This window comes from Rattus norvegicus, chromosome 6, assembly GCF_021556685.1.
Source record: "Rattus norvegicus strain SHRSP/BbbUtx chromosome 6, alternate assembly SHRSP_T2T, whole genome shotgun sequence".
Classification (NCBI taxonomy): domain Eukaryota; kingdom Metazoa; phylum Chordata; class Mammalia; order Rodentia; family Muridae; genus Rattus; species Rattus norvegicus.
The window spans coordinates 104,636,979-104,659,391 of record NC_141539.1 but is presented as its reverse complement, the minus strand read 5'-3'; the positions used below and the strand labels follow the sequence as shown (position 1 = coordinate 104,659,391).

The following is a 22,413-nucleotide window of genomic DNA, read 5'->3' as shown; positions in this document are numbered from 1 at the left end:
TCCATACTCTTAAGCACTGAGCGATCTCTCCAGCCCCTCAAAGACTATTTATGTTCTTCCCTCAACCCCAACTTTTGCTTTTTAAATGGCCAGAAAAGGAAGAATATAATCTGCCCAGTTCAGCCTTTAGATTGGTGAGACGGAAGGACCAACCCCAGCTGAGAGTCTTCAGGAGGAGTCAGTACCTGCCATCTACCAGTCTGAGACAAGGGTGGGTTCAGATAGCATAGACTATGGCCACTGCCCCTCGATAGAGTCAAGTAATATCTCTTCAAAGCTTGTGGGCAGGCAGATGTCCCATAGCACAGAGAAGTTTGAGAAGTCTGAGAGTAAGTCTCAGCTGGTTTCATCATTTTATGAAGAGCGTTTAACTTAGAATACATGAATGGGAAAAGGCTCTGTGATTTCCATGGGTAAAGTGATCAGAACCACTGCTTTCACATAAGGGATATACACTTTACTTCTACACCATTCCCCTTCTAAATGAACTGTTACAAAGAATATCCCTTTTAACCATTAAATAGATGTCAACACTGTACCTAACACTTTCTGTTACAATGCAAAGTTTATCTTTAAGAAACATGGTCTAGCTAGGGATGAAATATAGGCTAGAAACACTTTTTAAAAAGTTACTGGAGAGGAAAATCTTGGAAGGTTTCACACCTGTAAGTAATTGCCAACCTTAGTGAGCTAAAGCCTGGCTTGCAATGGGTACATGGCACACTCAGAGGTGGGAACAGGAGGTGACAGTGAAACTGTCTGTGGAGACTGCAATTCCAAAGCACGGGAGGTAGGAGGACACACTCTGCTGAAGAGACCCACCTTTCTCCGTGATGGCTACAGGCTGGTGAGGAGAAAAGGGGTCTCTCCATTCATTCATTCTTCAACAAATACTCCCCGTGTGTCTGGTTTGTATCAGAAAACATTGTACAACCTGCGTAATGAAGATCTCAAGTAACTGATTCCCCCAAGAGAGATTCAGACTGAAGCCTAGTTGGTATGGTTCAGGGTTAGAAATGGAAAACACTCACAGACAGTTTAAAAACTTCATCATTCAAGTAGTGCGTTGGTGGCATCCCTCGAAGTGCAACATTTGCACATACCTGAAAGAGGCAACAGGGATCTCCCCTTCCTTGACATCCTCAAGATTCTCCCTCCAGAACCTCTCAGAAAGATCCCACAGTAGATGCTCAGGAGCCATTGTGAGAGTTAAGTCAAAGGAGACATCATAAGGGGAGAAAATGCTTTGAGTCAAGTGAGTGACGTTGCTGCATATTCTTAATCAGGTGGTGTCGCTCCAATGGGACTTAGTCTTGTCAGGTTGGGTTAAAAAACAAAAATGAATAAAAAACAAAGAGGCAAGTTAGATGAAGAAAAGATAACACAGAGAGACCTGTAATATGAGGAAGGTCCAAATAAGAAAAATAAGATAAAGATAAAATGTGGAAAAATAAAAAATACAATAGGGAGAGTTTTAAAAAAATCCATACCTAGGGCATCCACATGCATTAACTCTGCACTTGATCCTCAGCGCCATAAAAACAAAAGGCTAGACATTTATTCTTGATTAAACTAATAAAATTGACAAATCTCCCATTTAATCGAGAGTGAGAAGGTACAGCTTTTTTAATTTCTATTTTATACATGAATACTTTATTCATTTTTTATCATTGATCTTTATTATTTTAAAGTGGAGTTGGAAAGAGATGTATATGATGGGGTAGGTACCCTAGGAAGCCAGAGGCATGGGACTGTCGGAAACTGAAGTTATAGGCAACCCAGTGTGGGTGATGGGACTCAAACTTGGGTCTTCTGCAAGAACAGTGCATTTTAACCGCCTAGCCAGCTCATCTCTCTAGCCTCATTTTGTAAAATTGATCTCATATTTGTACTTATTTACAGAGTACAGTTTGTAAAGTGTGTGTGTGTGTGTGTGTGTGTGTGTGTGTGTGTGTGTGTGTGTGAATCAATGAGCAAATTAGCCTTTCTATCACCTCAGGATAATTTTAGTTGATAACAATTTTACACTTCAAAGTAACTTTAAGATAAACAAAGGCTTCTAAAACATAGAAAATGTACTTTTTGAAGAAATTAACAAAAACTTCGGTAGAGAATTAGGGGAAGCTGAATGAAAGAAATATGGAAACTATACTATTTATATAACTTTTTATGCAGGTACAAAATATTTCAAAATAGAAAGTTAAAATGAAATATCCGCACCAATTTCAAATTGTTATTTTTTTTAAATTATAGACTTGATTTTGGAAACAAAACAAGAAAAGAAAAACCGATGAGAAGAGACTAAAAAGAAAGTCAGTAATGTATCTGAGTAATAAATTTCCCTTTGCAAGGGAGGGGTTGATTAAAAATACATGAGACTGTTTTCTTTTACAGTTCATAAATGGCTTATTTAAGGCATTCAAAAGACAAGTTCTAAAAATATTTTTTTGTAATGACAACATCATTGGTCAGTCAAAGTGCGACTATGTTGAAGAACAGTCCTTAAACCAGGGTACCTTATGAAATATTTATTTTTAAAAATCACTCTTCATTACCTTCTGATCACACCTCGGGGTGTGAAAGCAGTTTTGAATACTCTGTAAATGAAAGAAAAGTTAACTGAAGGCAATAATTTATCATGTCTCCCTCTGCCTTGTAAATTAGGGGTCTGAGTTATTTTCAATTTCTTCTGTTATGGAAAATCTGTACATTTTACCCTTTTGAGGTTTTGAGAAATGTTATTACTGTTTAATATAAATTTGCTTTTCTATGGGTGAAGAAAGGGGGAAAAAGAAAGAAACACAGTAATAGAGAAAAAGAGAATTGAAGGCAGTGGACAGCCCCTAGTGTGAGCTCTTCCAAGCCGCATCTATATTGCTTTCACGATGACTCCAGCTAGAGCAAACCAAAGATCACCTGGTTAGTCACTAATCTGTTGGCCACCACAGGCCACATTTTATTGAGAACTTATGACCATTAGATAAAATGCTTAGCTAGCCATTCACTGGAACGCAAGTCATTGGGCCACTATTTGAACACACAGAAACAAGTGCCCAGATGGGACCACTCCCAAGGCTAGAACTGAACTTTATCTCCCTGATGAAGCAGTATGGTTTAGGATATACAGCCAAACCTTAAAACCAATGTCTGAGGTTCTCTTCCTTTATGCCACTTAATTTGCCTGTCTTGCATATAAAACAGATGTAATAACATTGTTACCTTCCAGGAGATTTAGGGAAATTAATAATAGGGTTGTAAAATATTTTGCAAGCACAAAATGTTACACAAGTGCTTGCTGGGTCCTTGAACTTACTCACTATGTTGCCTACTCTGAACCTCAGTATTTGCTTGTAACTCGACATTGGACATTTCCCCAAAGGAAGAAATTGCAGCTTTTCTTGCCTGTGGCTTTACAGACTTTCTTCACATAAGCATAGTCCAATCTAGTAGGACGCAGAGCCAGGAAAACACATAAGGACTGAACCAAAGCTGAGCAGTGGTCACTGACGCTCAGCCTATGGACACGCTGTATTCAGCAAAGTGACAAATTCACGCGGCATTTCCAGCTGGGAACTGCGACAGGAATGGAGTAAGTAAGAGAGCTAATGGGATGTAAATATTGTCCATGCTCTGCTTCAAAACAAGGCTGCATTTTCTCACTAATCAACATTTAGAAGCTTCTGAGAATAAAAGATAATTTTATAGCTGAACGAGATTTAACTGACTTGGCTTTTTCAATTCATTTTCTTGATGAATTACCACTCGTGCTTTACGTGACCAGACTGAAACTGTTGGGAAGTCAAAAGCCTACTTTCATACTAAAAATTACTCAGATGACTAAATGAGATTGGATATGGACTATTCCGCACAGCACTGGATACATATACACAACCAAGAAAGCACAGCTATGGACTACAAGTGACATGGAAATAGAGGAGGCTACTGAGCGGGAGACTGATGGGAGGACCGCAGAGAGATTAGAGATGGGAGAAGACCAGGACGATGTCATTATGCAAATGCCCATGATGGAAACCATCACTTTCTATGGTGTCTTAAAAAAAAACAATTTAAAAAGCAGTAATGCACATAAAATATGTAATTAATAATTCTGTCAGATCATTTGATGTCTAATTATTGAAGATTTGACAATATCAGTATCTCTACTTCTATATTAAACACATGACTGTGAAGCCCGAACTGAGAAATATTTAGCCCATATTTGATAAGGACAAACCCACAGAAAGGGGTAAAACTGACAAAACAGATATTTTGGCTGTGATGCTATTATATTGATGTAGTAAAAAACAAACCCCAGAAGTCATCAAGTATAATTGTCTAAAGTTTACAAAGTTGCACGTATCCCTAAAAGGCTCCATTTTGAAGACATAGACCTTCAGGATGGTTCAGGAGTGAGGTACCTTACCCAAGGCCCATAGGGTAGAAGGAGAAACAACTCCTACACATACATATGTGCACTATGGCACACACACACACATACACATAATAATACAAGAAAACAAAAAGACTATCATATGAAAACACCAGATAAAAAGTTGTCATTCAATTATACTGTACAGATTGCATGATAAAGGTTTTATTCTATGGCCTAGACAGTATGTAGTCTATATCCTACATATCAGTATACAGGTTACTATAACACAAATTGTTTCTTTTTTTTTTTTTTTTTTTTTTTGGTTCTTTTTTTCGGAGCTGGGGACCGAACCTAGGGCCTTGCGCTTCCTAGGCAAGCGCTCTACCACTGAGCTAAATCCCCAACCCCTCTTTTTTTTTCTTAAAGGTTTATTTTTCTTTATATGTACATGAGTGTTTTGTCTGCATGTATGTAAGTGGACTGCATGCCTAAAAAGGACTTCAAACAACCATAAACAAGAAAACAATGATATCACACCTTCTGAACACACACCATATCCTGTATTCTTAATGGTTTCTGCTGGTCTGGTTTCCTGAGTGCTAACTGCTCTGGCTTCCAAAGCGTCTAGGATGCACAGCCTGGCCTGACTGAAGCCTATGGCCTGCAGCTGGGGGTGCTGTCGCCCTTCCTTCTGAATTCTACTCAGATGCAACCAGCCAAGACACAGCTGCAGCCTCACTGCAGGCATTGATTTCCTATGGCTGAACTAAAAACTGTCACTCTCATTTAATGAAATCCAAATTCCTACAACAAAGGATCACCACATTAAAATATGCCAAGAACTCAGAAAGACTATCACCAAGGAAGTACATCTAAGGTTGTCACCACTCCCTCCCTCATGTACATTCTGCCATCTCATACGAGAGGACCGCTTATACTAGGATGGGTGGAAAGCAAAGGAAATACTGACAGTGACATTCAGGAAGATAGGCTCTCAAGAACAGGGCCCATGCTTTATCAGTTTACTATCCTGACAGTAGTCCCAGCACAGCTTCCTGCAGATGACAAGTGCTCAATGTAATTGTCATGAATGATAAGAAATGGAGGTACAGACCATGATACAAATCCTCTTTAGGTGACAACAGAGCAAGGTAGACTGCCTCTGATACAGAGACATCAGTGTTCTACTGCTGTGAAGAGATGCCATGACCATGGAAACTCTTATAAAGAAGGCATTTAATTGGGGCTTGCATACACTTTCAAAGGTTTAGTTCATTTTCAACATGGTGGGTATTATGGCAGTACACAAGCAGACATGGTGCTAGAGAAGTAGTTGAGAGTCCTACATCCAGATACATAGACAGGAAAAAGAAAGAGAAACCCATTGGGCCTGGCTAAAAGTCCAACCCCAGTGATATATTGCTTCCAACAAGGCCACACCCACTCCAACAAAGCCACACCTCCTAATCCCTCTAAAGGGATGCCACTCTCTGATGACTCATTCAAACATATGAGCCTGTCAGGGCCAACTTACTCAAAACACCACACACAGAATGAGTACTTCAGGATATCCTGATTACCAGGAAGACTGTTTTGGGAGTCTACTGTGGAGTTTAACTGGGAGGAAAAAGGGAGGACACTCAGAGGCGTTACCAGGAGCAGTTCCGGAACTCAGAAGCAAGCATTCATACCAACATGGTCACTGGTAAATCCACAGCTTATTTTCAGTCAATGCTTCTGCTTTGGAAGACATCTTCCTAAAGATGGAGAAGAAGGCAGGCATCTCTGAACCAGCCAGCCCACTCCCTCTCCCAGTGAGGGCAGACGTGGAGGAACACCAACATGGGGCCCCTGGCTCACTTGCTCATTCAGATATGTTCAGTCACTGCAGAGAAGCCGGGGAAACAGTAAAAGTACATTTATGCCACTAGCCCTGACCTTCTGGGTGAAGGGAAGCCTGGGTCTAGAGAACTACTGACTCTGCGGTCCCTTCTTGTTTCTGCAGGATGGGGATGGGGTGGGTTACTCTGCCAGCTTGCTAGAAAACTGGGAGCAGATACCTCAGGATCCACATTGTACTGGGAGCTATAACTGGGCACCCTATGATCATGTGACTTCCTACATTAGTCCAAAGAGGGATTGTGGATTTGCATTCTAAATAAAAGAAATGAGCAAGATGCTGAGGGAAAAGCCAGCAGGACCTCAAAGGAAGGCAGCTGAGATTAGGCTCTAAGTGAGTTACAGAACACTATCGTTAAATGGGGTTAAAAGCAGAAAAATTCTTTCTGCTGAGATAAAAGCTACATGAGTGAAATATTACCCTAGGATTCCTAACTCTGGATGCTAACTGAATTTCCTGAGTGGGTATGTTATGCTTTAAAAATAAAACCCTAAAAGGCTTTTCTAAAATTTCCTTTAAAGGCGGGGCTGTGTATAATCCATAGGTATGCTGGAGGGCTGACAGAGTTCCTATTATGAGCTATGAGCTCGCTACTGTACAAGCAGGGTTAGAAGATCTGGGTGAGGCTCTTAGCGGTAGATGGTTTAACACATACCTATACAATGAGCAGCAAGGCTACGGGGAGCAGGGGCGTGCATCACGCAGGTTAACAAGAATTAAGTACCTGGGAAACACAAAGAACAACCACAAATCAAAGGCTTCGTGATGTGACACTCATCGCCACTGACAACCCTCTGCTTTGAGTCTGGTTTGGGATAGAATTGTTCCCTTCTTGCTGACAGTCATTTCAGGAGATCTCGGTGGCACCTCTGGCAACTGGCCCAAGGTGGTCCTTCCCTGGGTGTAGTTGGCAAGAACAGAGAGGGGCTGGGTGAAGGAGGTGGATTGGTAAGCATTACTGAACTGTCAGTTTCACCAAATCAAAGGCCATAGGATACTGTAGCAGGGCTGGACTGTCTTCACTTCTCAAAAGAGAAAGCACTGTCACACATTCCACAAGTGAAAAGACGCCTTAAAAGCAGACACTTACCCACCAAGAAAAAAAAATTTAAATAATTTAAGAGGAAAGGACTGAAAAGACATACAGCGCATGAGACTTGAGTACTTGAATGTGCTTGCTTCTTCTACACTGTTTCTGAGAATGTATTCCTAGACAATTCTCCTTTAATTGAGAGCCCCATAAGTTCCTGACAGCTCCTTCCCAAACAGCTGCCTTTCACTGAATTTCACTTAGTGTTCAAGCCGTTTCAAGTTGCATGCCTGAGCTTACTTTGAAGAATTCATTTTCTCTAGTTTCCTAGTGACGATGAAAGAATTTAATAATTGAAAAGAAAAAAAGTTGGGTTTTGGCTTTACATGCAGCCATCCTGCCAAAATGGGTGACTTAGACAACTGGTGTTCCCAAGGTCGTCTGGTCCACCACCACCATCACCACCACCAGAGCTCTGCCATTCCCCACGGCCACCACTGCCATACCAAAGGAGCCTGAGCAGAGCCTTTTACTTACTTATCTTACTTGCCATTTGTAAATCTTGTAAAAAAGAAGAAAAAAAATCCACATTCTCACTAAATAAATTTGGTCCAGACCTTGATAATTTGAAAAATGAACTTCCCTGGGATGGGGGTGGGGCAACCACACAATTGAGGACTTACATAATGGAACAGGTCAGATAATAGAACTAAACAAGTCTGACTCTAGAATGTATAGGAAAATAGGAAGGAAGGCTTGGATAAAGGACCTGGCTTCTTGAAGGAGAGATATAATACACCGTATAGTTATACCAAAGTACTATTCACATGTCCCCATCAACATTATTTTTTGGACACTTACTGTATTCCAGATACTATTTAAAGTTCTTTAACTATTTTAACTAGTAGAGAAATTGGTATAGAAGTAAAGTCCTTAAAGGGTTTGTCATGGTTCTTATACTCAATAAATTTTAACAAATATTTTTATTTACAGGGTATGAAAAACAAAATTTCCCATTAACCAGACTCTGGATCCAAAGATCTAAAAAGCATGTTGCTTCCCTTCCCTAAGTTGCAGAGGGAACCTTGAGACGGACTGACGGGTTTTCTTCATCCTTTTCCAAGGCTGGCACAGTGAGTTGAGACCAGGCAATGAGGTGGACACCTCAGGGTTCTACATCATCAGTCACCTCGTCTTCTCTGCTGCCCTGCCCTCTAATGCTCACTGTACACTTTTAAGTTTTCCAGGCCACAGGGCACCTTACAGCACACAGCTTCTTACAGGCAGCTTTGTCCCTATCTTATATTTCTACCCTACACAGAAGACCTAAATTTACTTTTACTGAACTTCCTTTAATGTGACAGCCAAACTGGATGGCAGATTTCTAGTTAGGAACTTGGGCAGAATTAGGGTTAGAGACTCCAAGTTATAATAGTATGTCAGTCTTTCCGGACAATAAAATCAAGAGTTCTCATGATCATTCTTTCTTTACTTGTACTCTTCTGTTTTGCTTTTCCCCAGAGTCTTTCTAGCCTAGGCTATCCTCAAAGTTGTTCTCTCCCTGACTCAGCCTTGGTGATTACAGGCTTCCAAGCATGAAACACTATGTCTATCTCTAGGACTTTCTTACTCTCAATTCAAGCACAACTTAAATTCAAATAACAGACATCTAAGAGATAAATACAGAATAGTTTTTTTTTATTAAGACAAAGTTTTGTTCTATAGCCCTGGATGACCTGGAACTGACTATATAGATCAGGTTAGCCTCAAACTTCTGGTCGTCCTGCCTGTCTCCTAGGTGCTGAGACTTCGACTTGGACCATCATGCTGTCTTGATCATAGCGTCCTGTACAGCAGAATTTCCCCTATTTAGTGGTGAAGTAACGAGTACAAACCATATTAAACTTCTACCTAATAAAACAGGGAAGCACAAGTGAGAACACTGAACAAACCTTCTTAGAGGAAATCGATGTAAGAAATTTATAAGTACAACTTCCGTAGTATGAAAATGGTAAGTGGGATGGCCTAGTTCTTGAAGAGATTTTTTTTTAAATTACTAGACTATTATTTTCTAAGGATGTTTTCAGGACATTCGACTAGGAAGAACAAGGCAATGATAACTCATGGCTCTAATGAAGAGCAAGATGATGTAATAATTGACAGCATATCATCTTTTACAAACTCAAGTGAAAGAAAAGCCACAACACAGGTACCACTCGCTCCTACCAAGCTTAAAACCTGAGTAATCCAATTTGGTTTAGGTAAAATGGATTTCCTATTCATCCAGATTCAAAACTGAAGTTAATAATAACAGTTAAAGGCAATTTTAAACATGCTGTCTGCACATTAAACCACTGAAATCAACAACCAGAAGATGAGCCAAGACTAAGGAGCTAACCTGGAGTAGTCAGCTAAGAGAGTTGGGAAGAAAGACTAACTGTTAAGAGGGAAAGCTGGGAAAAGCAAAATAGCTGATTAAATTTAGAGATTTAAATGGTGCTAGAAACTGCGGCTGTGATACAGAACTTCCCCTAAGTATGCCAACAACTTAGAAGGCACTGTCTACAGGGATGTTCAGCCTTCAACTGAGAGAGTCTAATCTGCAGCCAACTTTAAGCAGGAGTACCAGACATGGAGGTGGTGTGGCCAACATCTAGTGTTATCAAGCACTGTTGTGCTCTTTCCCTCCAGCCCACATTTCCACCACCAGTAAGGATGCCCAAGCCAAATACCACATCCAGAACAGTGGCTCCTTGCTGTCTACACACCAGGCCCCAAATAACTGGTTTCTTTATCCAATCACTCCAACAGAGGGGCATACAGCAGAAGATTCCCAGCCACACCCCTGGGAATATGCAGTGAGAATGACAATGGAAAAGAGTTGCCTTCTGTTGAGATTTTATCTTCTGTCCTCTGAGCTCTTCATTTCCCTCAGAAAACGTTGCTTCTTGTTCTAAAATGCTTTAGGCAGGACACTCACACTTCTCACCAGCACTGTGCCAAAGCCCTCTAAAAAGAAAACCTACTTCAATATCATGCTTACAAAAGAAAGGCAATGTATGAATTCATATCATAAACTGGGCAGGCAGCCACATCGTAAGAGTCAGAGTCAACCTGACTGCATCCTATCCAACCATGAATCATGTCTACACTGACAGGAGGCCTTGTGCTTTAGCCAGGGAATACTTAAAGTGTGTGGTCATCAAGTGCCATGAATAGCAGAAAATATAGGGAAAGTGGTTTCTAAATCAAATGTGTACTCTCGAAAACAACATTTGCAAACAATGTAATTCTGACAGGACACTCTAGTTTGACTAGTATTATACCATTAAGGTTTAAAATGATCAAGAAGGACACATGACATGAAATGGTCTTCTATCAGATGTTGCTTGGGTACAATAAGGCCACCAGATATAAAGAAAGGTGACAAAAAATCAGTTAAACATAAGGAAAATTAAAAGCCAATCACAATGTCACATGCCTGTAATTCCAGAATCTGGAAGGAAGAGGCAGGCAGATCCCAATTCCAAGGTAAGCCTGGACTGACAATTGAGGCCTATCAAAAACATAAATAAACATATAATTAAAATAATAAAGAACACTGGAGCTCCTAATAGAAAATAGAAGTGACGATTACAGTGATTACTGAATAATCCACCCATAAACAAGTACTTGAAGGAGTAGATTGAATCCACGCATAGTTTTCAACACATGAATCAGTTTTATTAAGGTACTTAACCACATAATGTTGTAAAGCATATCATTTGGCATTTCTAATGGTATGCAGAGATGTGAAATAATCGCTAATATATAACTACAGAACACTGTCATTGCCCTGATGAAAACAAGCATGTCCATCAGTAACCCAATCCATATCCACCACTTGCTCCAGAGTACGGCAACCACTAATGCCTTTTCTTTTCCTATAGCTTTACCTATTTTGAACATTTCATATGCACGCAAGTATACAATACAGTTGTATGTGACTGGTCCTTTTCACACAGTACAGTATTTATCCAACATATGGATATGCCACAACTTATTCATCCATTCGTTAGTTAATAGATGCCTCGCTTCTTTCAACTTCACAGTGAAACTTTATTAGTATTCAACAAATACTGTTCTGATAAATATGTATACATTTCATGTGGAGATACTTTCTGTTCTCCAGGGCATATGTTAGGTGTAGACTTGCAGGGTCAAACAGGAATGGCTACACCATTTTACACTCCCACCAGCAATGTTGAAAGGTTCAAGGTGGTTACACACTCCTGCCATTGCCTATCTTTTTAAACTACGGCCATATACTAATATAAGCTACCATTTTGTTATGGTTTTAATGCATATTCTGCTGATGAATAAGGCAATTGAGTACATTTTTGTATGTTTAATTGGTGTTTGTGTGTCTTCTTTGGGAAATATTTTCAAATATTTTGTCTGTTTTTAATTGAATTATTTTCTTTGCATTGATATAAGAATTACTTAGATTGATATTAAATCTTTATTAGATGTAAATTTGCAATATTTTCTTCTATGCATTGACTCCTAGTGTCTTGGTGAGATACTGCAAAGTACAAAATAATAATTTTGAGGAAGACACATATTCGTGTTAGTTGCTTTTGATGTCATATCAGGGAAGCTATTACCCAGTTTAAAGTCACAAGGTTTATATCTATAGTTCCTTCAATAGCTGTGGCTCTCATATTAAGATGTCTGGTCCATTTGTGTATGGCATAAAGTTGCTCACCTCCACTCTTCAGCATCTGGCTGTGTAGCTCCCCTCCGTCAGTGTTATTTGCTAAGGAGATGATGCTTTCCTCACCCTTATCAAAAAGAAAGCAGCAGGTTGGAGAGATGGTTCAGTGGTTATGAGCATTGGCTGTTCTTCCAGTGACCTGGGTTCAATCCCAGCAATCATCTGTAACACCTTCTTCTGGCCTCTGTGGGCACTGCACATACATGATACACAGGCAAAAATGTAGGCAAAATACCCATAGACATAAAATTTGTAAAACTAACTTCAAATCAAGTGGCATAAGGAGTCTACTTCTCAATTTTTCATTCTGATCCATCATTTTTGCATGTCAGTACCACGTTATCATAATGAATATTACTTTATAGTATTTTTGAAATGGAATATATAACTCTTCCAACCTTATTCTTTGTTTTTTAAAGATTACCTGGGCTATTCCAGATGACAACTAATTTTACTGGCAGCCAAAATTTTGATAGAGATTGTATTGGATCTGTAGATCAATTTAGCGTGTATTTCTATGAACAAGCAACATCTTTCCATTCTTTTTAGCATCTTTAATTTTTTTCAAAGATGTTTTATGATTTCCAATGTTCAAGTATTCTAAATATGGGGTTAATTTACTGCTAAGACTTTTTTTTCTGTCTGAATCAGAAGTTCATTGTCCTTTCTGGCTCTCTTGCACCAAGTTTTTTTTTTTGTTTTTTTGTTTGTCTGGGGTTTTTTTGGTTTGTGTTTTTGTTTTGTTTTGTTTTTTTAGGCTGCTAAATGATAGTTTTATTGTGATTGGGTCATTCTTTTTTTTTTCTTTCTTTTTTTTTTAATTAACTTGAGTATTTCTTATTTACATTTCGAATGTTATTCCTTTCCTGGTTTCCAGGCCAACATCCCCCTAACCCCTCCCTCTCCCCTTCTATATGGGTGTTCCCCTCCCCATCCTCCCCCCATTACCGCCCTCCTCCCAACAATCATGTTCACTGAGGGTTCAGTCTTAGCAGGACCAAGGGCTTCCCCTTCCACTGGTGCCCTTACTAGGCTATTCATTGCCACCTATGAGGTTAGAGCCCAGGGTCAGTCCATGTATAGTCTTTGGGTAGTGGCTTAGTCCCTAGAAGCTCTGGTTGGTTGGCATTGTTGTTCATATGGGGTCTCAAGCCCCTTCAAGCTCTTCCACTCCTCTCTCTGATTCCTTCAACGGGAGTCCCGTTCTCAGTTCAGTGGTTTGCTGCTGGCATTCGCCTCTGTATTTGCTGTATTCTGGCTGTGTCTCTCAGGAGAGATCTATATCCGGTTCCTGTCAGCCTGCACTTCTTTGCTTCATCCATCTTATCTACTTGGGTGGCTGTATATGTATGGGCCACATGTGGGGCAGGCTCTGAATGGGTGTTCCTTCAGCCTCTGTTCTAAACTTTGCCTCCCTATTCCCTGCCAAGGGTATTCTTGTTTCCCTTTTAAAGAAGGAGTGAAGCATTCGCATTTTGGTCATCCTTCTTGAGTTTCATGTGTTCTGTACATTTCTGTTAATTCAAGCATTTGGGCTAATATCCACTGATCGATGAGTGCATACCATGTGTGTTTTTCTGTGATTGGGTTACCTCACTCAGGATGATATTTTCTAGTTCCATCCATTTGCCTATGAATTTCATAAAGTCATTGTTTTGATAGCTGAGTAATATTCCATTGTGTAGATGTACCACATTTTCTGTATCCATTCCTCTGTTGAAGGGCATCTGGGTTCTTTCCAGCTTCTGGCTATTATAAATAAGGCTTGCACCAAGTTTTAAGAGGAAATATTCTTTATGAACTTTGTAACTTATGTTCTATCCCTGCCAGTTTTACTATATACATGGTCCAAATAAGCCTTTAATAAATATCTTAATGAGGAGAGATAGACTACTGGTCTACCCTGAAGCAATATAACAGACCTGAGTACAAATGGCAACCAGATAAAAAATTAAACTAAAAGTTGGTCAGTCATAGGCTACAGAATCCTGCAAACTGTTCTCCTTTAGTCTCTGCTTTGTTTTCCAATAAATTATAACATCTGCTCTTGAAGATGTTACATAGATTAAAAACAAGAAGCAAAAAACTTCTTAAGAACCAAGGCGTTCTCATAGTCACAATTATATCCCTAGTCTCTAATCTCTCAATGAATGCCTTGGGTCTAGCAAGTTCTGAAGCATAAATACCATGATGCTCTAGTCAAGTAATAACAAAACTGAAGTACAGTAATATCATATTCTGAAAAAAAAATAGGTCAGTCAGATCCCTCAGTGGATAAGGGCACTTACTGCCAAGGTTGATGACCTAGGTTCAATTCCTGGAACCTGAATGAAAGAAGGACAAAACTGATCATTCAAAAAGTTCTCCTTTGACCTCTACAAGTGTGCCATCGTGCACACATATTCGTACATCCATTCCACAAGTGTGTGTGTGTGTGTGTATCTGTGTATGTGTGTAAATTTAGCTAGAAGTAATGCAAATCTGGGAAAATGAGAATATTAGTAATTCTACTGTGATAACAGCACTATTGGGCATCTTTAAAATAAGTCTAGCCTTCTAGATATTGTTGAATAGGGGAAGAGCTAGAGAATATTGTGCCAGATAAGGAAGGTGTTCAAGCAATCATACAGCAACTTCAAAAAGCAAATCAGAACCCCCAAAAGAAACAAACAAACAAACAAACAAACAAACAAAAGAACTATGTCTACTTCATACTGGTTACAGTGGCATAATTACATTAGAAGTGCTGGGAAAGTACTAATTTTTTCAAAATTAGAATCAAATGATCCAGAGGTTGTCAATTTTAGTAAATTTTCTTAGATTTACAAAAAAGAAAACTAGAAAATTTTAAAGATAATAAAATCCACAAGTGAAATTGGCCAGACACATCCAGTTACTAGGATCTTATAATTCTCAAAACCTCACAGAAATATTCACTGTTAGAAAGTAGTACAACCAGTGCCCAAACCAAAATTCAAGTCCAGATGGACATCTGCAGACACATAACATGCCTTCTCATGTCTCAACAGACCACTCTGCCAGGTCCTGAAGTTTTATCTTCTGAAAAAGATTGGGGAGACCTACTACTAAGGAAACTCTGAAATGCTCTACATCTGGTTCTACAAATTCTTAACTGATTGGTTTGAAAATCATTTTTCCCATCTCTATTTCATATTCATGATGGAAATCCATTGAAAACAACTCTTAAATTGTCCCACATAAGCAATGGCTGTCCTTTGAGAGGCCCTGACCAGCAGCTGACTGAGACATATGCAGATACTTTCACCCAATCATTGAACTGAAGTCTGGGACACTCCTACAGAGGAATTAGGGGAAGGATTGAGCTGAAGGGGAGGGTGACCCCATAGGAAGACCAGCAGTCTCAACTAATCTAGACCCCTCGGAGCTCCCAGAGACTAAGCCACCAATCTGGCAGCATACCCAGGCTGGTCTGAGGCTCCCCCAGCACATACACAGCAGAGGACTGCCTGGCTGGCCTCAGTGGGAAAAGATATACCTAACCCTTGAGAGACTTGAGGCCCCAGGGAAGGAAGATGCCCAGAGTGGGGCGGACAGAACGGACTCTCAGAAGCTGAGGGGAGGGGAGAATGGGATGACGAACTGCAGAAGGGAGACTGGGAAGGGAGGCAATGGTTGGAATATAAATAAATAAAATAATCAATAAAAATTAGTATTTGCTAGAATTTAAACATATTCTAAAATATACAAATATAATGTTCTACATAAGTAACTGAGTAAACTTTCCAAAAAGAAAAAAGAAAGAAACCACTGTTTATTTATTTCTTTTTAAGATTTATTGATTTTTCTGTCTATAAGTACTTTGCCTAGAAAATGGCCCACAAGGGCAGAGTCCGCTGGGTAATAGCCTCTAATTTTAAGAAGACAAATAGGCATCCAGTGAAAAGATCCAGAGAAAAACGATGAACCCTAAGCCTGAACTTACTGAAGAACAGAAACAGGAAATCCAGGAAGCTTTTGATCTCTTTGATGCTGATGGAACTGGAACTATAGACATCAAGGAACTCTAGGTAGCAATGAGGACCGTGCCTTTGAACCCAAGAAAGAGGAAATCAAGAAATGATAAGTGAAATTGATAAAGAAAGAACAGAAAAGGTGAACTTCAGTGACTCTTTGACAGTGATGACTCAGGAAATGTCTGAGAAAGACACCAAAGAAGAAATCCTGGAAGCCTTCAAGCTGTCCGATGACAATGAGAATGGGAAAATGCTGTTCGAGAATCTTAAGTGTGAGGCCAAGGAGCTGGGCGAGAACCTGACAGATGAGGAGCTGCAGGAAATGATTGATGAAGCTGATCGAGATGGAGATGGTGAGGTCAGTGAGCAAGAGTTCCTGCGCATCGTGAAGAAGACCAGCCTCCATCAAGATCAGTGTTTCTAAGAACTCACAGCCGAGGAATGCCAAATGGCTGAGAAGCACCTAAAGAAATGTTCAACATCTTTAGTCATAAGGGAAATGCAAATCAAAACAACCCTGAGATTCCACCTCACACCAGTGAGAATGGCTAAGATCAAAACTCAGGTGACAGCAGATGCTGCCGAGGATGCGGAGAAAGAGGAACACTCCTCCATTGTTGGTGGGATTGCAGACTGGTAAAACCATTCTGGAAATCAGTCTGGAGGTTCCTCAGGAAATTGGACATTGAACTGCCTGAGGATCCAGCTATACCTCTCTTGGGCATATGCCCAAAAGATGCCCCAACATATAAGAAAGACACGTGCTGCACTATGTTCATAGCAGCCTTATTTATAATAGCCAGAAGCTGGAAAGAACCCAGATGCCCTTCAACAGAGGAATGGATACAGAAAATGTGGCACATCTACACAATGGAATATTACTCAGCTATCAAAACAATGACTTTATGAAATTCATAGGCAAATGGATGGAACTAGAAAATATCATCCTGAGTGAGGTAACCCAATCACAGAAAAACACACATGGTATGCACTCATCGATCAGTGGATATTAGCCCAAATGCTTGAATTAACAGAAATGTACAGAACACATGAAACTCAAGAAGGATAACCAAAATGTGAATGCTTCACTCCTTCTTTAAAAGGGGAACAAGAATACCCTTGGCAGGGAATAGGGAGGCAAAGTTTAGAACAGAGGCTGAAGGAACACCCATTCAGAGCCTGCCCCACATGTGGCCCATACATATACAGCCACCAAAACTAGATAAGATGGATGAAGCAAAGAAGTGAGGGCTGACAGGAACCGGATATAGATCTCTCCTGAGAGACACAGCCAGAACACATAGGCGAATGCCAGCAGCAAACCACTGAACTGAGAATGAGACCCACGTTGAAGGAATCAGACTGAAAGAGCTTGAAGGGGCTTGAGACCCCATATGAACAACAATGCCAACTAACCAGAGCTTCCAGGGACTAAGCCACTACCTAAAGACTATACATGGACTGACCCTGGGCTCCAACCTCATAGGTAGCAATGAATAGCCTAGTAAGGGCACCAGTGGAAGGGGAAGCCCTTGGTCCTGCCAAGGCTGGACCCCCAGTGAACGGGATTCTTGGGGGTGAGGCGGTAATGGGTGGGGAGGATGGGGAGGGGAACACCCATATAGAAGGGGAGGGAGAGGGGCTAGGAGGATGTAAAAGAAAGAAAAAAAAGAAAAGAAGGTTGCAGTAAATTTTTCTTTAGAGCAAATTGTATGTAGCAGATAATGGCTACACTTGTTCTTACATAGAAAACATCTTGTTACAATTCTGTAAATAGGAGCAGGAGAAATGGTTCTGTGGGTAAGATTCCCAGCACCCATGTGGCTGCTCACAACTATCTGTAGCTCCAGTTCCAGGGGAACCCTTATCCACACATACTTGCAGGCAAAGCACCAGAGAAATAAAAATTATGTAAATAAAAATCAGAAAGAAAATGAAAATACAAAGTTAGAAACTTGTATCAACTGTGAGAGATAAGAGGTTAATGCACTTACTAAGGAAAGCTGTTACAGATTAGTGACCTTCCAGGAGGAGAAACGGACAAGCTGCACACACCCGGAGTATCTAGAGACCAAACCAATACGCATGAAAACTCAGTACACTTGGACTTTTCTCCTTTCTTCAGAACTAATTTTCAATTTGATGCTGCGGGTATTCCCAGTACAGAAAAAGTTAGCAGCCACTCAAATTTCCAGCAGTGGAAATGTTTACACAAATTAGACAAAATCTTCAAAGGGGAACGTTATTATCAAAATAGTATTTTCAGAGAATATTTAATGAAATTAAGACATGGTGACAAAATGATCTTAAATAAAAAGAAAAAATGAGTGTTACCTAAAAAAAAAAAAAAATCAGTGTTTCTTTTTCTACTGCAAGCACATGTGACTAGACTTAGTGCCTGGCACTTTGTGAAATATGGCTTTTGATAGTCCCCCTCCCCCAACCTCAGGGGCAACTTTAGCCATGACCTTGAGTCTATTTTTGACTTTTGGAAGTGTTCTTTGATATTAAGTTCTTTGTACATTTACCTGCTAAGTCAACAGGACAGAACAAGAGCACACTAAGCAGGGAAAGGGTCTGAAGCTGTGACTCTGGCCACTCCGCCTTCCGTTACTTCATCTTGCTCGTGCATTTCCACAGAGCTGAAAACATGCAGTGGCGTCTTAGTTGTCCATGTATCCATGTCACCATAAGCTGTAGTGGCTCTTAAAATAGTTTTGGTTTTCATTTGACACCACAGTGCAGTTTTCTCTTTTACAAAACTCAATGAGCACTTGCTGTGGCATCTGGACGAGTGTGTTAATGCATTTGTTTTGTCTTTAAAAAATAAAACCTATTTTAATTTAACAAGAAAGAAAGAAAGAAAGAAAGAAAGAGAGAGAGAGAGAGAGAGAGAGAGAGAGAAAGAGAGAAAGAGAGAAAGAAAGAAAGAAAGAAACAAAGAAAGAAAGAAAGAAAGGAAGGAAGGAAGGAGAGAGGGAGGAAGGGAGGGAGGGAGGGAGGGAAGGGAGGGAAGGGAAGGAAGGAAGGAAGGAAGGAAGGAAGGAAGGAAGGAAGGAAGGAAGGAAGGAAGGAAGGAAGGCAGGCCACAAAATTAACTAACCAGGGCCTATAGGGGCTCATAGAGACTGAACAGACAATCAGGGGGCCTGTATAGGTCTGACCTAGGCCCTCTGATTGTGTAGCTTGGATTTCTTGTGGGACATCTAACATTGGGAGCAGGGGGCTGATTTAGACCATTTTGCCTGCTTTTAGGACCCCTTTCTTCCTACTGAGTTACTCTATCCACCCTTAATATGAGGGGAGAAGTTCAGTCTTATTCCAACTTGATATGCCATGTTTGGTTGATTATCCCTGGGAGGCTTCCCCTTTTCTGAAGGGAAACAAAGGCAGAATAGTTTGGGGGGGCAGGGCTGGCAGGAGAGGAGAAGGGGAAACAGTAGTCAGGGTATAATATACGAGAGAAAGATACTTTAAAAATATTGATTAATTTCCTATCTATGAGTATCTTGCCTACTTGTATGTTGGCACTGTGTATGCTATTCCTGCAAAGGTCAGAAAAGGGTGTCAGAGGTCTTGGAACTAGAGTTATCAGTTAACCACCTATTAATCACTATGTGGCTGCTGGAAATTGAACCCAAATCCTTACTCTTCACCACTAAGCCATCTATCCAGGTATGAAATCACTATTTATTACTAGCAACTTTAAGTTTTCTGCACATAGGCATGTCATTCAGACATACACAGAAAAGACTAAATTTCATATTGACAAACATGAAGCAAAATAAAATTGTGAACATCACTCATTATCATTGTTTGACTCTAAAGGAAGGATAGGAGAACCTGAGAGCTAGAAGCAACATTAGACCATTTGCAGTCTCTTGTGTCACAGTTCTGGTAATTAAAAGGATTGTGCAGAGCTAGTCACTCCCAGAGATATCCTAATACCACAGAGGCCCTAGCACTCTGTCCTGTATGCATTCAAAGATATTGCTGTTTATTAACAGAGCCCAGGAAACTTCTCAGTGGGGGAGGGGGCACTAAACTGAAGCAGAGACAAACCGCTAAACTTTCTTCCACTGTTTTAAGGAATCCCTGCATGCGGCATGAGGTGGGAGGGAGTCATTTAGTTTCTTCCAAAACCAGTTATGCCTCATGGGCAAACTTAACAGATGTACTCACCCCTGTATTCTTAATATAACATGTAAAAAATCAGATAAAAAGCCCTACGAATTTAGCAAATTCCTGTGCACACGCAGTAAAACCATAGATTTGACTTTCTCAGTTCAGTACCTTAAGAATTCAGAGAGCTCACAAGCCCTAACCTGCCGTCCTTCGTGATAAAAGAATAGCTCATTAAGAAAAGCATGGAGAGTTCTCAGATTCATCCAGAGTGAATGAAGTGGATTTCTTCGTAATCTGCTTACAAGAACCCTCCCATCGGACCAGATTTCACCCAGTCGGTGTACGTGAGAAAAGACCTGATGTCGGTGGTGTCTGGAGATGACCCTGCCCCCAGGGGCTGGGTTTGCTGAGGCTCCACTGAGCCAAGGGGGCTGAGGCCCATGGTAGAATGTGTAGTATAGCAGCAGCTGAACGGCCAATTTACAGTGCAATTAAGGACAACCTTCCAGGTGCTGTTTCTCAGTTGACCTGCTTTCTGAGTCAGACATGGTACTACTTACTGGGGTGGCAGTGCTCCCAAGTCTGTATAACAAAGACTTGGTTCAAAAAACTACTATGCTTTTTGGGTTTTCTCAAGACCAACCTAAATGTACCTCGAAGCAGAACCTGGTGAGGTCCTATAGAAGCCCAAGTCGGCATTCTCCTAGCCATGTTATATAATCATCTGCTAAGTCTTCCAACCTTTCAAAGTCCTACAGAAATAGAAAACCACCCCTTAAGCCGGCCTGGCATGATACTCTAAACTTCTGTAGATTGTTAGCAGTAAAAATGCCAAATAAAAATCTCCCAGATATAGCCCGTTCTCTGTGTATGTCATTCCCTTGGGTTTCTGGGAACTGTCTCCAAGACAAACAGTGTTAATGTCACACCAAAGGAGGTTACTTCAGCCCTTCTTAAAACTGATCAGGCGAGCCCTGTTCCTTAACAGGAACACAGAAGGAGCGACCCCAAGTCACAGTGCTAATCCTGACAAATGTCAACTAGCACTTCTAATAAAAAAACAAAACATACCAAACCTGTGAAACACCTATACTTTTACGGCACTGGTTAATTTTATTGTTCATACATCACAATGATTCTGATACATTTTTAATTTAATGTTGAAACTTTTTTCATCCGTGGTGTTTGTCTGTGCTTAAGTGCTTGTGTGTAGTTACATGTGTGTTTAAGTGCATCTAGGGGCTATCATACGCTACTCTGTGTCTTCCTTGATGAGGCCCATCTTATTTTTTATTTACTTACTTTAGGTCCATTTATCTACTCTGAGTGGGTGGGTGTGCCCTTGCTTTTGTGCTCATGTGGAAGTTAGAGGACAACAACTTGCAGGTACAAGTTCTCTCCTTCTGCTGTGTGGGCTGCAGGGATCTCAGGCAACTCAGAGCATCGGGCAACAAAAGCCTTACACTGAGCCATCTCACCAGTCCATCCACCTTATTGTTTTGAGGCAGGGTCTCTTCACTGGCTGGCAGCTTACCAATCAGACTATGCTACCTCGCCTCAAGGATCCTCCTGTCTGCCTCCCTAGCACCGGGATCACATACCGTCTCTGTTCACGGTGAGCTTGTTTGTATGATTGTGGGGTGGGGTACAGGGTTGAACTCAGGCCCTGATACTTATGGACAAGCACCCTTCTAACTGAGCCATGTAATCTCCCTAGGCCCTTAGATTTAACTTTACAGACTGACCCTCATATGAAGTGGTCTGTGTGGATCAGTCAATAACACAGTCTCCTCCCTTTTGCCCCTTCCCTTTCTCTGTACTAACATTTTAAATGGACTTGGTATACTGGGAAAAAGAGGGGGTTATGAGTATAGGGGTGCAGCCAGACAAAAGCCCTGTTGCATTAAGACTGGTGTAGCTGGAGCAAGCCACCCTGAGTCAGAGGAGTACGGGGTGAGCCACTCCTTAAGGTCCCCTTGTTCACCTTTGCCTTCTTGACTTTGGGCCTCTCAGTTTTGCGTTTTTATCGTCCTACTCCCCACAGCAGGAACAAAAACCACAACAGATTAGAACTCAGTGTGAAGATTTAGTCACTAGTTTCTTGTGACAGATTTAAAGGCAAAAGGTTGAAACTATTTTGATGACTCGAAGTTTTGAACTGTAAGGGAATTCATTTCATTCTTTTATTAATGTAGTCTCTATAAGTCCATAAAGCAAATTATTGTAGTTTCCTAC

General features: G+C 40.6%; 1 protein-coding gene and 1 pseudogene across 14 annotated transcripts in view; one reads left to right on the top strand and one right to left on the bottom strand.

The window, feature by feature from the left end:
- Window positions 1-22,413, bottom strand: part of Rad51b (RAD51 paralog B) — a 536,958-nt gene that overhangs the window by 333,608 nt on the left and 180,937 nt on the right.
- On the top strand, window positions 15,823-16,551 carry Cetn2l1 (centrin 2 like 1; annotated as a pseudogene).